General features: G+C 44.7%; 1 protein-coding gene across 1 annotated transcript in view; it reads left to right on the top strand.

The window, feature by feature from the left end:
• Nucleotides 1-1,360: 1,360 nt before the first annotated feature.
• The window catches only part of Wdr89 (WD repeat domain 89), a 35,752-nt gene continuing 22,199 nt past the window's right edge, over nucleotides 1,361-14,913 (top strand). Inside the window, exon 1 of the mRNA XM_005343218.3 lies at nucleotides 1,361-1,427. The gene's annotated coding sequence lies outside the window, so the exon portion shown is untranslated. The remainder of the gene's footprint in view (nucleotides 1,428-14,913) is intronic.

Here is a 14,913-nt window from a genome sequence, read left to right as displayed (position 1 = left end):
GCTCTGTAGACCAGGCTGGTCTCGAACTCACAGAGATCCGCCTGCCTCTGCCTCCCAAGTGCTGGGATTAAAGGCGTGTGCCACCATCGCCCATCACCATTTGGTAATCTCAAAGATAAAGGTCCAGGAGGCAGTAGAAGCCAGTTCCCCAGTGTTTGGGATGCGAGAAGAGTCTATCAGTTTCTTAACCATTCTCAACCAGACACAGGTCAGTACGCCAAGATCCCAAGCCCCATATTAGGTTGGAATAAAACTAATCAAACAATAACTCTACTTCCAACTCTAATAGCTGTAAGTGGGACCAACCTAAACTCACCCAGGGGGAACTTCAAGAGAAGGGTGCCTATTTAATGACACCATGCTACTCCCTAGCTAATTCTCCCTATGCAGGTTCCTCTAGACGTACACAGAAGGTTAACCGCAGGAATGGCAGTCGAATGTATTTCCAGGCCCAGAGACTATGTGGCTTGCTTGCACTAATGAAGTACCAAGAAGTACATTTCTCTGAATTGTTTACACTGAACACCCCACTTCTTTGCGTGCTCATGCATGTTATACCACAGGAGTTCATCAATAATGAAAAAGAGGGCAGGGTCCACCTAAATCTATATTCTGGGCTTCCCCATGCACAAGGATGAGCTCATTCTCCTGCTGGTAGGAGCAGATGTCATGGGCTCCACTACTGTTGGAATATCGACCCTGTATCAAAATAAATTTAAAAACCGACAACGAAGCAAGGCGTGGATGACACAGGGAGGGATCATCATGGACAGAGTCTCCTGGGCCCGAAGCAAAACTACCTCCAGATTCAATAACTGTTTTATCCCTGACAAAGGGAGAGCTCCTGTCACCTTTCATTATACCCGTGCGGGCGTGAAAGTCGGGTACCACTCATTCAAACCGGCCTGTGCCGCTAGGCTTTGTGATCACATGGTGACTTCGGGGCTACCAAATCCTGCCTCACTCTCAGGATGAGTCCCCTAGTCTGCATAAGAACTTTCTTCTCCAGTCTGAGGAAGCCAAGGAAATGCTGGAAACCCCAGTGTCAGCTTCAAGAACCCGGTAAAGCCGCATCCGCATGAAAAGGCAGAACTCACGTTATTCTTGCCGCCTATTGGTCACACATCCAGGAAGCTGGGTGGCAGGAACTTTCGTTAACCTGACCTAGGGGGCGGTGTTGTACGGCGCTCCGCCCCCTAGGCTGAATCACGCATGCGCAGGCTTCCTGCCCTCGTCCAATCGGAAGGTAGCGAGCGAAGCCGCGCTGCTCCCGCTTCTTCGGCGCCCGCTGTTCTGGACCGCCTCTCTGCTGTGGACCAATCCACTTTGGCTTCCTCTGTGATTTCCTCCAATCAGAGGCGAGGGCGGAGATCCGGACGGCCGTGGGCAGAGCGTGGTTTTTCTCCAGTGTGGGGTTTGCTTCTGAGGTACCTTCTGCTGGGCCGGGCGGGGTGACGATCAGGGGCGGCAGCTCTCTCGACCGGCGGCCGCCGCGCGGGATGCGCGTGGAAAGCTCTGGGCGGGGAGCGCGGAGGGGAGCGGGCGGTGCGGGAGCGCGGAGCACGTGCGCGCGTGGGAGGCCGAGTGGGTCTCTTGAGTGTCAGGCTCTGTGGTCGATGGCGGATAGGTAGCCCCTGCTCGCTCTTGCCTGCCCTTCCTGCACTCACTCACTGCACACCCACCTCTGGCTCTCGCCTCTTTCGCTGTCAGAAAGCAGATTTTCACTTAGGAAGCAAAGCCAAGGAATACACTGTATGCCTTGATGCCAGCTTCTATGCAATGACTTCCGTGTGTCGTGGCATCTGGTCCACACACCTATCTGCAGAACTTGGTGCTGGCCCGGTGTGATGGTGCACACCTGTGATCCCAGCACTGGCCGGGAGACAGAGGCAAGAGGATGTCTGAGTTGCCAGGCAGCCAAAGCTTCCTAGGGAAACTTTGTCTCACACGTAGATACACACACACACACGCACACACAACTAACAACAAAAAACACTCAAGAGGTAGATGCTGTCGGCATGCTCATCTTCATTTGAAAAAAAATATATTTTATGTTAACCTCAGCTTCTTCAATTGCACGATTAAAATCAGTCGTAATAAATTGCTTCTTAGAATTGTGATAATCCAATGAGAAATGGACTTAAAGTATATGTTACTGGTATCAGGTCTGCTGGTATAACAGCATCTGCACGGGCTAGAACTGTACAAACATGCAGCCTGGTAACACTGTGTGAGATACCTCCGTGTGGACCATTTTCCAGCCTGTCGGGTTCGGGATAGTATTTATTGACCAGAGAACAAAGTGAGCAATGTTTGGTTTGTATTTTTATCTTAGATATTCTATAACATTTAAGGCAAAAGTAAGCCCGCATTACTTGCTGACTTTCTTTCACTTCCTATTAGTGCAGTTTTAGAGTTGTGTCTTTGTTTACAAACTCATGACCATGTGTTCCGCAGCTTTTGCTTCTTTTTCTTTTTTTTCTTTTGAGGCAGGGTTTCTCTGTAGTGTTGTTGTTTTGTTTTGTTTTTTTTTTTTTGTTGTTTTTTTGTTTTTTGAGCCTGTCCTGGAACTAGCTCTTGTAGACCAGGCTGGCTTTGAACTCAGAGATCCACCTACCTCAGCCTCCTAGTGCTGGGATTAAAAGTGTGTGCCACCACCGCCCTGCTTGCTTGCTTTTTTGTTTTGTTTTTGAAACAGGGTTTCTCTGTGTAGCTAGGGCAGTCCTGCAACTCGCTTTGTAGATCAGGCTGGCCTCGAACTCAGAGAACTTGATGTTTTCTCAAATGCTGGAATTAGGCCTTCACCATCAACCCCACCTGCAGCTTCTATTTATTACAAATAGAACTGAAGACATTGCCTTTTTGTTGCTGTTGTTGTTTGAGACAGGCTCTCAAACTATGTAGCTTTGGCTGGCCTAGAACTTTATAGATCAGGCTAGCCTGAATTCAGAGGTCCACCTGCCTCTGCCAGTGCTAGAGTTAAAGGCCAGCGCCACCAAGGGAAACTTAAGACATTGATTTTTTGCTTTTCCACTCTAATGCTAAAGAAAATTAACAAAAATAAACAAAATACAAACCCTTCATTTTCAGTGGTCTCTTTAAAAACAACAACAAAGGGGAAAAACTCCTGGGATCTCTTGTTACTCAGTCTAGTCCAGAGCTTGCTGTGTAGTTGGGAGTGATGTTGAATTTATAGTCCTCTACCTCCCTAACTCTGCAGTGTTGGGATTGCAGCTGTGTACCCTATGACCATGTGACATGAGGATTGAACCCAGGGCCTTGTGCACGCTAAGCACACTGTACCAACTGAGACACATCCTCGGCGCAGGTGATGTCTGTGTGGTTATTTGCTTGATAACAAAAATGAGACTATGTATATTAGTGAAATGGAATAATTTCATGCTAGTTCAGGTCAGTACCTTAGAGTGGATTATGTACAAACCACTGCTGAGCTTTCTGTTTTTAAATATTACATTTATAGTGTGTGCGTGTGCCACACAGACACTGGCACTCTGGAGGCCAGAAGACACTTGGGAGTCCACTCTCTGCTTCTGCAGTGTAGGTTCAGGGGATCAAATGTAGGTCAGATGAGTAATCTCACTGGCCCTGTTTTTGAGACATTCTCACACTGTACCCTAGGCTGTCCTAAGTTCACTGTTTATCTTAGGCTGGCCTCAAATCTAATCCTCCTTCCTTATAAGTCATGGCTGACTACTATTCAGCTTTTTTTTTTTTTTTTTTTTTGACAGGGTTTTTTTGTAGCTTTGGTGCCTGTCCTGGAACTAGCTCTTGTAGACCAGGCTGGCCTCAAACTCCCAGAGATCCGCCTGCCTCTGCCTCCCGAGTGCTGAGATTAAAGGCGTGTGCCACCATCGCCCGGCGTACTATTCAGCTTTTGGAAGGGCTTCTTAGTTTCATATGACTGCTTAACAAATTACCACACTTAGTGACTTCAGACAGCAGCTGGATGGTAGCACACACCTTGAATCCCAGCACTCGGGAAACAGGCAGGTGGATCTCTGTGTTTGAGGCCAGCCTGGTCTACAAGAGCTAGTTCCAGGACAGCCAGGACAGAACTACACAGAGAAACCATGTTGGGGGGGGGGGGAGCATAAATGTGGAGCTGGAGAGGTGATTCAGTGACTGCTTTCTGCACAGGATATGGTGGTACATGACTTTCATTCTAGCACTCTGGAGGCAGAGGCACAGGTAGAGGCCAGCCTGATCTACTTAGTAAATTCCAGGACAGCCAAAGCTGCAAAGAGAGACCCTGCCTCAAACAAACAATAAACCTCCAGAAGATCTGAAGCTGCTTCTGGCCTCTTCAGGCACTAGTACACAGGCATTCACAGATACGTGCACACTGGTAAAAATAAGCAGCACAAATGTATTAGCTTTCAACTTGGCTCTAAAGTATTTTACGAGGCTAATGTCAAGGTATCAGGGACCTGAGGCCTCTTGGACATCTCAGAGGCAGATGTGTTTCTCTAGCCTTTTTCAGCTTCTAGTGACTATATCTGTTAGCCTGCAACTCTTTTTGCCTTTTAAAGACATTTCACCCTATAGCCCTGGCTGGCCTTGAATGCATGGTAACCTTCCTGCAGTAGGCTTCCAGGTGCAGGGGTTTCACGTATGGATCATCCTGCTAGACTCAGTGTGTAACTCCTTCTGACAGTCTTTGGCTGGCTGCTCCCATCATCATCTACCTCTGTAACTGAGTCTCCACCCCTCCCTCTTCTGAGGAAACATGTGGCATGTAGGGCTTTCCCAGATAGTCAGAAATTATTCTCTCTGTCTCAAGATGCTGTGCGAAGTTGTCATAATGAGGAATGCTGATGGGTTCTAGGAGGTGGGTCGGACTTAAGTATCTTTGGGAGCCATTTCTCAGCCCTCCACAAAGACTGTGATGCACAAATACCCTGTGCCAGGACTGAATGTGCAGAGGGACTTTAAGAGAGAAAGGATAGACTTCCAGACAGCTGAGAGAGAGCTGGGCAGCTCTTGAACACAGAGGTAACTGAATAGTCCTCTGCTGTAAAACTAGAATCGATTATTTAGAGAAGTACTATTGGATTCTAACCTACCTTAAGAATTCATGTGACTTGCAGTCAGTTCATTGGTTCTGATTGATGCCATTTTGAGTTATTTATTTATGAGATCACAGCATTACCATTCTTGGGAAAGATTATGATTTATCCCGGGCTTCTTTCCCAGTTTACTTCAGTCATATAACTTCAGGTTTATATATATCCCCCACTTTAAGTATCATGCTGTTAGGTGATGGGAATCAGCCATTCCGACAACCCAGTCTTTTGGGAGTGGTAGTGCATGGCACAGGGAAGACAGGATCTTGAGGGTAGGAGGGAAACTGGAAGCGGCTGCGTTCAAGGCCTAGTCTCAGCTGCACAGCGAGTTTGCAGGCAGCCTGAGCACATGAGACTCCATGCCACAACAGTGACAACAAAACCCAGCCACTTCAGACCTCTGGGTCCTGTTGCTCCTGGCAATATGCAGAAGGCTTTATCAAGAAGTGGACCGATGGGGTCCCCTCTGGTCTCAACAAAAAACACGGCAGCTCTGATGACTTCAGAGTTGTCCCGTCTTCACACAAAGACATCTCTTGCTAGAGTTCACAGTTTTTGAGAGACATGTTTACATGTATAGTTACAAGTATAGATACACTGGAGTAAATGTATGAAAACCCAGCTCCAGATAGGCATTCACTATATAAAAACTTAATAAAGATTTGTGTTTGGGGCTGGGCAGTGGTGGCGCACACCTTTAACCCCAGCACTTGGGAGGCAGAGGCAGGTGGATCCCTGTGAGTTCGGGGCCAGCCTGGTCTATAGAGCTAGTTCCAGGACAGCTAGAACTGTTACACAGGGAAACCCTGTCTTGAAAAACAAAAGAAAAAAAAAAAAAAGAGTTGTGTTTGGTTTGAGTAGGAGGGGAAAGGACCAGAAGGAGCATGCATGAGAGAAGTTTCTCGTGGATCAGACCTAGCAGTGGCCTATGTTGTTTTCTTTCACACTCCATTCGCTAAAAGTCTTTGCCATGGCTGCATATAACTAACCTGATTGGATGCCTAGCTATTGATCTGTTGTGCCAGCCGTTGGCTAAGGCAGCAGCTCATTTAGCCACCTACTTATAACTTGCCCTCAAAGAGTCCTTAGTTTCTTAATCCTTTAAATTCTCCATTGTGCTGGGCACTGTGGGGTTCACCTTTAATCCCAGCATAACAGGCGCTCTGTGGGCTCAAGGCCAACCTGATCTAGGCTAGCTAGGACTACAGAAGGAGGCTCTGTGTCAAAAACAAAACCAAATGAATAAAGTTTCCATTGTTGTTTAGATGTCTGTTGTGCAAGAGTCCCTCTGAGGCTGATGCTAGTGATCCATGCTGGTGTTGGGTCCACAGCAAAAAGCTGCTCCCCTTTAATCCGAGGAAGTCTGGGCTTACACTCAGAAACTTCTATTACAGTTTTCTGTGTCCTGGCTGAGCAGTGAATGAAATGAGGACGTGACCACTCCGGGGCAGTAGACTATACATGACCAGTAGACTGAGCCAGGCCTGGGGGGGGGGGAATAGGGATGCGAGAGAGGAAGAGAATGGAGGGCCAAGAAGGCAAAGGGGAGAGAGAACGCCTGACCAAAATGTCAGGGTTACATAGGAATGGGGGGAAGAAGGCAAAGGGGAGAGAGAACGCCTGACCAAAATGTCAGGGTTACATAGGAATGGGGGGAAGAAGGCAAAGGGGAGAGAGAAAGCCTGACCAAAATGTCAGGGTTACATAGGAATGGGGGGAAGGGAAGCAAAGTTGGGGTTTAGGATAGGGAATAGGGTGAGAAGAGCTGAGAGGAGGGAGACAGGAACTTGCTACGTTGAGCGTTCAAGACAGGGTTTTTCTGTGTAGCTGTGGCTGTCCTGGAACTCATTCTGTAGACCAGGCTGGCCTCAAACTCACAGAGATCCACCTGCCTCTGCCTCCCAAGTGCTGGGATAAAACTGCGTCACCACTGCCTGGCGAACCTAAGGCTTTGTACATGCTAGTCGCATACAAACAGCTACACCCTCAAGCTCCTATTTTCTCTCTCCTTGAAACATTGCCTTACTTTGTAGCCCAGGCTAGCCTTGAACTCAATATCCTCTGCTTTGGCCTCTGGAGTGTTGGAATCACAGACTTGTTATCAGTCCCTGAAGTAAAGGGAGGGAGAGGGCAGGAAGGCTCTCTGAAGCAGGTCCGAGCAGGTCCTTGTTGATCCAAGAGCCCTTTCCTTTTTCCCTCTCTGGCATCAACTCACTGCAATCACCCTTGGTCTAGGGACAGTTACAAACTTTGTATTCCTTCATGTTACACATCACAGCGGTTTCCATGCCCCCCTGTTAAACGATTCACAGGATTAAAGAATAAAAGAAGGCTATTGCATTTTCCAGATGTTTTCTGAAAGCCACTGGGTGTTCATCTTTCTCTAAGTTTGAAAAAGTTATTTAATAGTTAACATTTCAATAATTTTTGCAGGCTTTTAAGATTTAAAATGTTAGCCAGGCGGTGGTGGAGCACGCCTTTAATCCCAGCACTCGGGAGGCAGAGGCAGGAGGATCTCTGTGAGTTCGAGGCCAGCCTGGTCTACAAGAGCTAGTTCCAGCCTGTCTCAAAAATCAAAGAAAAAAAAAGATTTAAAATGTTAGGCAAAGGAAAGGAGGGAAAAGACACTTGTCTTCAAGGACTATTAAATTTAAGTGGCTGTATGTTGAAATAAATGATGGCTAGAATTTCTATTTCTTTGAATACTTATTTTGACCAAGTTTCTGTAGTTCAGATTGGCTTCTAACTTGTTATCCTGCTTCAGCTTTCTTCTCTTTCACACACACACACGCACGCAAGCACGCACACGCACACACGCATGCACAAACTGCATGTTCTTGCTCTCTTGCTCTTTCTCAATTGCTTGCTCTCCCCTGCTGCTGAAGGCTGAACTGAAGGTCTTACGCACACTAGATGATCCCACTCACTACCACTTCACTACATCCCCAGGCCTATTGTTTGTCCTTTTAGATGTGCTAGTTGGTGGTGGAATACTGGGCCTCACACGAGTTTGAGTAAGTGACTTTCCACAGAGCTACATCTCCAACCCCTTGCTGTCTGAAGAAAAAATTTCTGGCTGGGTGTGGTGGCGCCTAGTCTCAGGAGGCCAAGGCAAGCTGATCTTGGAGTTTAAGGCCAGCCTGGTATAGGTAGTGAATTCCAGGCCAGCCAGGGCTGCGTAATAAGACTCGGTGTTTCAAAACAAACAAAGACAACAAGAAAAAAGAACTTATATTTCTTGAGTGCAGCAGAGCCAGTGGCTAAGAACACAGAATTTTAGTGAAACTGCTTGGGTTACCCCTGTATCTGGCTTTGCTGTCTCTGCACCTTGGTCTTTATTTTTAACTGCTCTGTTTATGCTTCAGTTTCTCCAGCTGTGAAGCTGAATAGCAATAAGCACTTCTTAAGATGTTGTGAATATTTGAAGGGCTTAAACCTGTACTTGACAAACACTGTTAATTGAATAAAAGTACTCCCCCTTGACTTTATTTGATGATATTAATTATTATATATAAATAATATATATAAATGATATAAATAGCAGGGTGGCTGGTTATTTATTTTCACATTTTATTTTGTGTGTCAGGGGACAACTTGAGGGAGTCAGTTCACTTCTACCATATGAGTTCTAGGGGCAAAGGTTACCAGGCTTGGTGTCAAGCACTTTTACCCATTGAACTGTTTCTCTGGCCTACTAATATTAATTATATCTCAAAATTGGTGATGTTTTTACTTATTTTGTTTTGTTTATTGAGGCTGGGTCTTTCTATATAACAAAGTCACTTAAAGCGTAGCAGCTTCCTGCTCTTCTCCAGGGAAAGGTTTCCCAATGCAAGTGTAAGGACTCTGCTGCTGGGGGAAGGTTTCTCCTATGAAGTTGTTACAGCTGCCCTCCTCTAGGGGACAATTTCCCCAGTGTTACAGTTCGAAAGTGTTACACTTCTGCCTGGCTCTGGTGAAAGTTGTTACAGCCTAGCTCTGCTCCATCGAAGTATCACAGCACACAAACCTCACTCTTGAGATTAATGGGAAGGAAGGATCCTCCTGGGGCTGCCTCTAGAGTGAGAAGCAGCGGCAAACTGAACAGGATACAGGGCTTTTATATAGGTTTTTTGTTGTGGTTGTTTTGTTTTGTTGGTGGGGGAGGTACATGGCAGAGCTTTCCAAAGTGACTTGGGATTAGTGGATTTTTGTATCCTGATTCTGAGGCAGGATCAGGGTTTGGTGGGATTTCCTGCCCAGATACCTCAGGGATTGGTGGGATTCTGCAACCTGCCTTTGGGGAAAGCTCAGGGATTGGTGGGATTTCAAGACCTGGTCCTGGACAAATGTGCTATTGTGTTCAGCTTAACCTTACCTTTTAAACTCTACTGCACTTAGTTATAAATTGGGAGCAGCAACTGTAACACCCAGATGTGGCAGTGCACACCTGTAATCCAAGAACTTGAGTGCAAGTTTGACAAGACCCATAGGGTTCTGTTTCAGAAGACCAAGTAAATAACCGAAAGAAAAAAAAGAAAATGTAAAATACAAACAAAAACTCATAGTGTAAAAATACTCGTTAGGACTTCCCAGAAGGTTGGACAATGGACATGGATTCAGTGCATGTTACAGCAGTGATGCACATGAAAGAACCAGTAAATAACAATTGGGAATGTAAAAAAACAGCGTCGGGGAAGATCTGATTTGCTGATAGTCACCTTCCCTCAAAAGTAAGCCAAGGTAAACCTCATACAGATGTTTTCCCATAAAGCCAGCTCCTGTTTTCTTTTTTTTAAATATTTATTTATTTATTTATTATACAATATTTGTCAGTGTGTATGCCTGCGGGCCAGGAGAGGGCACCAGACCTCAGTACAGATGGTTGTGAGCCACCATGTGGTTGCTGGGAATTGAACTCAGGACCTCTGGAAGAGTAGCCAATGCTCTTAACCTCTGAGCCATCTCTCCAGCCCCAGCTCCTGTTTTCTGTAATGCTGCCAATTCCTCTCCAAATGGTGCCTTCGTCTCTTATTGTGTTGGCTTATTTTTGTGGGCATATATTAGTTATACTTAATGGATTTCATCATGACATTTTCATATACATAGCCATGCCATATTTAACTTCCCCCGTTGTCCTCTCTTGTCCCACACCTCCAGACCCCCTTCCTCCCTGCAGCTAGACCCACCCCCATTTTTATGACTGTGCCAGTTCCAGTGAGTTTAATTAATTGCTTGCGTGAGCCTCAGTGAGGCCCTGTTGACTACATCACTGAAGTAAACGTCTCCCCCTCACCCATGTTTATACTTCTTGGCTGCTGTCAAATCTTTTTATCTTGGTTCTGATTTCTCTTTAGAGCCCTTCTCCTTGGATCCTTAGTCCTGTGTTAGTCAGACTTAAAGTTGTTAGCATGCATAGCAGCAATCTCTTTTCAAGTAAGGAAGAGAGAAAATGAATGTTGAAGCTATTTTTTTTTCTTATTTTTCCCTACCTGTGATGCTTCTAGCCTTAATGTAGCATTGAATCATTTTTGAAGGTATTCTAAACTTTCTCTTGAAGATTGTAAAGTATTTTTGAACTAAGAAAGGAATTTGAGACTAACAGTCCTCTGAGCCATTCTCAAATAATGCGGTTTCTGAATCATTGGGCTATTTTTATCTTAAATGATTAATGGGTAGGCTTGTATTTTACATAAAAATATAATGTTATAAAGTACTGCATTTGGAAATTCAAGATTACCCGATCCTTTTGTGAAGTAAAAGTAGCATTCTGAATACTTGCTGAGTTTCCCCCAGTAGAGTACAATAGTGTTTATTGATGCTCTCTGCAGACAGAGAGCTGTGTAATACTGAGATCCTGACCAGGTCCTTAGCTTCTTCAATTCTGTCTTCCTGGAGTGCGCTGCCTAGTTTATGTCAACTTGACACAAGCTAGAGTTGTTGGAGAGGAAGCAGCCTCAACTGAGAAAATGCCTCCAGAAGATCAGACTGTAGGCAAGCCTGTAGGACATTTTCTTAGTGATTGGTGTGGGAGGGTCCAGTACTTTGTGGGTCTGGCCTGTATAAGAAAGAAAGCAGACTGAGCTTGCTGAGCAAGCCAGTAAGCAGCTCATCCAGTCTCTGCATCAACTCATGCTGCCAGCTGCCCTGCTTGAGTCCCTGTCCTGACTTCTTTGCTGATGAACAGCAATAGAGAACTAAAGATAAGCCAAATAAACCCTTTCCTCCCTAAGTTTGCTTTGGTCATGGTGTTTCATCACAGCAACAGTAAACCAAACGAAGACATGGAGTTTTATGAGAATGAAGGAGTTTGGCATGAACTACTGACATTCTCAAAGCTATGGTTATGGATGGTTTATCGATATGTTACATTTCAATTTGTTTCTTATGTAGTAACCTTTCTTAAGAAAAGAAAGGTGGGAGGAGAATTGGACTGTTTCTTCTGAGGCTTTAGGGTGGTTTGTGAGCCTTCCTGTTTAATCTGCATTGTTTTACATACAGGTGAGTAATTCTTACCTTTGTCTCCTGGTTTTCCTCTACCAAGTACAGTTTGTGTTTGTGTTTGTGTTTGCGTTTGCCTACTCTCCCGGGAAGTAGGTTTGTTAGCTACAGACTGGTAGAATGACGGGTCTGAAAAGATTGGAAGCCAGCTGTAGTGACACACCTGTGATCCCTTTTTGTAGGAGCAGAGGCAGGAAGATTGTGAGTTCAAGGCTTGTCAGGAACACGTAGTGAATACCAGAGCAGCTAGGGTTACATAGTGAGACCCTGTCTCATAAACAACAAAAAAAGAACTGAAAAATATGTTTCTTGTCTTTATGAAGTTTATACTTTTTAGTAGGCAGAAGCAATGAAAGTATGTAAAGTATAGATAATTAACACATCAATTTACTTAGCATATGATTATTGCTGCATGAATATCACAATATATTGATATCTAGAGGAAGCTGAAATTTATTTTGTGCTGGATTAATAGGAATTTTATCTAGCCAGTAGAAGTTGAAGTGAATCGTGAGGTATGGGTAGGAGCTAGGTGACTAAAAGGATGTGGGATTCTTAGAGAGAGTAGCAATCCTTTTTCTGCTTCTGTTGTTGGAAAAATATTTTACTGCCTAACACATTTACCCACTAGAATGTTGATGGCTGTAAAATACAGTCATTTACCTGTAGTTCATACAGAAACACAAAATAATTATTATGATATTTATCATTATTAAAAATTTTGTTAGTCAGATGTGGTGACTTTAATCCTAACATTTGAGAGGCAGATGCAGCTGGATGTCTGTGAGTTCAAGGCCAGTCTAGTCTACATAGTGAATTCTAGGTTGGCCAGGGCTACATACTGAGACTTTGTCTCAGAATAATTTTTTTTTTCTTTTTGTTTTCTGTACTCAAGAAATAATTACGTTTGGCCAGTGGTGGCACTTGGGAGTCAGAAGCAGGTGGATCTCAGTGAGTTCAAGGGCAGCCTGGTCTACAAAGTGAGTGTCCAAGACTGTTAAAAACAACAACAACAACAACCCTGTCTCAGGAAAGAGCAAAACAAAAGAAAAAGAGCAATAATTATGTTTGGGTGTGGTAGTTCATGCCTGTTAGTCTCAACATTCAGGAGAGGAAAGAGGATTGTTTAGAATTCCAGGTCAGCCTTCACATCGTCTGAGACTTTTCCTGTGGAGATGTAAACAAGTATTTATTCAGTCCAAATAGGGCACAAGGACAGAGCAATGATTCTACCAAAGTCCAGCTTGCTGAGTCAGTGCCTTTATTGGGGCTACTTACAGAGTATGAGTGGTAACTTACAGAAACAGGCAGGTACAACTGAGAGGCAACTACATCATTGCAAAGCCTACCCCAGCCTGGGTGCTGCTCTTATGAAGCTCTCTGTAGTTTGTGGAGCAGAGAGTCTCTTCTCTTCAGCAGTCTTCATTGCTTACATAACCCTGGGGAGGGGTGGTTTGATCGTGAGCCTAGATGAGTAAGATTTGAAATCGGTAGAAACAAATCATAGGAAAGCCCATACTTGAAATTTTGGTGGCATGGACAAGTAGGTGTAGGGGTTTAAACAGACTCTAGAGTAATGAGATTGGAGTACTGAGATTGCTCACGTGGTGGAAATAATTGCTCTTGTCTAGGGAGAGAGAAACGTCCAAGAAAAATTCAGTTCAATTTCATTTGTCAGAATCAGCTTCAGAAACACCTGTTACTGTGCACATGTTTGGAGACTAGAGTTCCTTCCCGAGTCAGCCCTGTGTTCTGTGTTGGGTCTGCTGCTAGATGGCAGTAGTAGCCAGCACCACGGGCAGGGAAGGCAAGTGTAGAAGTGACAGCCGGGAGAACAGCGGCCAAGTGGCACTAAGCTGGCTTTGTTTTCAGTCATTTTTATCCTTAACGTCAGATCTGTAAAGAAAGTAAAGTGTTTTTTCTCATAATGACGAGTGTTTACAGGATGGTTCAACAGTTACACCTCTGTTGTTTCTCTGTTAAGCTCTTTTACTGTGTTCAGCAGAGAGATGAGTTTAGAACTTACTAGATTCTCATCTTATGATATAGGACAAATATTTAATGCTTTATTGCACACATGTTAGAAAAGACTAAATATATTTAGAGGTTTACTAATTACTAGTTTTTGCTATATGTATTACTTTCACAGGGTTTCTCTTTGTAGCCCTGGCTATCCTGGAACTTGCTTTGTAGACCAAAATGGCCTCTAATTCATAGATTTGCGTGCCTCTGCCTCACGAGTGCTGGTATTAAAGGCATGCACCACCACCGCCTGGCTCATTTTTATTATTTTTAATTATATGTAGGTGTGTGTTCCCATGAGTGTAGGTGCCCATGGAGGCCAGAGGCATCTGATTCCCCGGAGCTGAAGTTACAGACACTTGTGAGCTATGTTATATGGGTGCTGGGCACCAAGCTCAGAGTTTCTGGAAGAGCAGCAAAGCAGCAAGTGCTCTTAACCACTGAGCCTTCTCCCCAGCCTCACCAGTTACTGTTTTGATTTACATTTTTTCATACTTTTAGGATCGTCTCCTAGCTTGGAGTGTTAAATAGTGATCCTACGTATAAATGCAAAAGGTGGCATTTTTAGCTGTCAGTTTGTAATGGTCCTACCTGGTCTGAAGTACTTTGGTAGATTTCCCTACTTATCATGTGGAAGCCTTAGATTCGATCACCCCTACCACTACCACCCTTCAAGTTGCCATATTGATTGAGAGATGGGAACATGATTAAAAGTTCCTTAGTGTCCAGAAGCTTTCCTTGTCTCACCTCATCTTAGTCTCTGGTAAAAAGCGGACATATATCATCAACATAAATATAACATCTTGCCGGGCGGTGGTGGCGCACGCCTTTAATCCCAGCACTCGGGAGGCATAGGCAGGCGGATCTCTGTGAGTTCGAGACCAGCCTGGTCTACAAGAGCTAGTTCCAGGACAGGCTCCAAAACCACAGAGAAACCCTGTCTTGAAAAACCAAAATAAATAAATAAATAAATAAATATAACATCTTTTTGCTTGGTTCTTTAGAGCAGCATTTTAGAGTAGCATGGACAGTGAGTGCACCTGGGCAGTATCCAATTATGTGCACATGTTATGGTGGCTAGTTTTAGTCAACACAAAGTAGAGTCATCTAGAAAGAAGGACTCTCGGTTGACAAGCTATTACCCCCAGATTGGCCTGTGGTGCATTTCCTTGATTGATGATTGGTGTGGAAAGACCCAGATCACATGGTCAGAGGGGATTGGATCCCTTGGAGATGGAGTTACAAGAGCCACTGTGTGGATCTTGGGAATAGAACCTGGGTCCTCTGGAAGAATGCCCAGTGCTGTCAGCTTCTGAGCCATCTTTCC

This window comes from Microtus ochrogaster, chromosome 1, assembly GCF_000317375.1.
Source record: "Microtus ochrogaster isolate Prairie Vole_2 chromosome 1, MicOch1.0, whole genome shotgun sequence".
Classification (NCBI taxonomy): Eukaryota; Metazoa; Chordata; class Mammalia; order Rodentia; family Cricetidae; genus Microtus; species Microtus ochrogaster.
This window is presented reverse-complemented; position numbering and strand designations above follow the sequence as displayed.